The sequence below is a fragment of the Microtus ochrogaster genome, chromosome 2 (assembly GCF_000317375.1).
Source record: "Microtus ochrogaster isolate Prairie Vole_2 chromosome 2, MicOch1.0, whole genome shotgun sequence".
Classification (NCBI taxonomy): domain Eukaryota; kingdom Metazoa; phylum Chordata; class Mammalia; order Rodentia; family Cricetidae; genus Microtus; species Microtus ochrogaster.
The window spans coordinates 71,893,828-71,895,980 of NC_022010.1; positions in this window are offsets into that span (position 1 = coordinate 71,893,828).

Sequence of the window (2,153 nt, forward strand, 5' to 3'; positions counted from 1 at the left end):
CACTTTCTGGTGTCTTCTTCAGTTTCTTTCTTCAAAGATTTAAAATTCTTGTCATATAGGTCTTCCACTTGTTTGGTTAGAGTTACTCCGAGATAGTTTATGCTATTAGTGGCTATTGTGAAGGGTGTTGATTCTCTGATTTCTTCCCCAGCCCTTTTATCATCTGTGTACAGGAGAGCTACTGATTTTGAGTTAATCTTGTATCCTGCTACATTACTGAAAGCGCTTATGAGTTGTAGAAGTTCCTTGGTATAATTTTTGGGATCGCTTATGTAAACTATCATATCATCAGCAAACAGGGAGAGTTTGACTTTTTTTCTAATTTGTATCCCCTTGTTCTCCTTTTGGTGTCTTATTGCTCTAGCGAGGACCTCAAGAACTATATTGAATAGATATGGAGAGAGTAGACAACCTTGTCTTGTTCCTGATTTCAGTGGAATTTCTTTGAGTTTTTCTCCATTTTGCTGTATATTGCCTTTATTATGTTTAGGTATGTTCCTTGTATCCCTGCTCTCTCCAAGACCTTTATCATGAAGGGATGTTGTATTTTGTCAAAAGCTTTTTCAGCGTCTAATGAGATGATCATATTTTTTTTTCTTTCAATTTAATTATATGGTGGATTATGTTGACAAATTTTCATATGTTTAACCATGCCTGCATCTCTGGGATGAAGCCAACTTGATCATGGTGGATGATGGTTCTGATGTGTTCTTGGATTCAATTTGCCAGTATTTTATTTAGTATTTTTGCATCAATGTAAGTGAGATTGGTCTGTAATTCTCTTTCTTAGTGATGTCTTTCTGTGGTTTGGGTTATCAGGGTAAGTGTAGCCTCATAAAAAGAGTTTGGGAATGTTTCTTCTGTTTCCATTGTGTGGAATAATTTGAGGAGTATTGGTATTCGTTTTTCTTTGAAAGTCTTGTAGAATTCTGAGCTGAAACCAACTGGTCCTGGGCTTTTCTTGGATGGAAGACATTTGATGACTATTTCTATTTCTTTGGCAGTTATAGGTCTGTTTAATTTGCTTATCTGGTCTTGATTTAATTTTGGTAAATAATATTTATCCAGAAAGTTGTCCATTTCCTGAGTTCAGATTTTTGAAACATGACCTGATGATTCTCGGTCTTTCCTTCATGTCTGTTGTTATGTCCCCCTTTTCATTTCTGATTTTGTTAATTTGGATATTCTCTCTCTGCCTTTTGGTTAGTTTGGGTAAAATTTGTCTATTTTGTTGATTTTCTCAAAGAACCAACTCTTTGTCTCATTGATTCTTTGTATTGTTTTCTTTATTTCTATTTTGTTGATTTCAGCTCGCAATTTATTTCCTGCCATCTAGTTCTCTTACATGAGTTTGTTTCTTTTTGTTCTAAAATTTTTAAGCATTCTGTTGATTCACTAGTGTGAGATTTTTCCAGATTCTTTATGTAGACGTTTAGTGCTATGAACTTTCCTCTTAATACTGCTTTCATTGTGTCCCATAAATTTGGGTATGTTGTGTGGCCATTTTCATTGAATTTTAGTCTTTAATTTCTCCCTTTATTTCTTCCTTGATCCATTGATGATTCAGGTGAACATTGTTTAATTTCCATGTGTTTGTGGGTTTTCTGGATTAGTATTGCTGTTGCCTTCTCATTTTAAGCCATGATGATCTGATAAGGTACATTGGGTTATTCTAATAACCCAATGTATTTTTTTTTATTTGTTGAGGTTTGTTTCATTACTGAGCATGTGGTAGTTTTTTGAGAAGATTCCATGAGGTGCTTAGAAGAAGGTATATTCTTTTCTGTTTGGATGGAATATTCTATAGATGTCTGTTAAGTCCACTTGAGTCATACCATCTGTTCTCTTATTTCTTTTTTTTAAGATTTATTTATTTATTATGTATACAACATTCTGCCTCCATGTATGCCTGCACGCCAGAGGAGGGCGCCAGATATCAACACAGATGGTTGTGAGCCACCGCGTGGTTGCTGGGAATTGAACTCTGGACCTCTGGAAGAGCAGCCAGTGCTCTTAACCTCTGAGCCATCTCTCCAGCCCCCTAGTTCTCTTATTCCTCTGTTCATTTTTTTTGTCTGACTGACCTGTCCAGTGGTGAGAAGGGAGTGTTGAAGTCTCCCACTATTAGTGTGTGGTTTAATGTATGGTTTAAG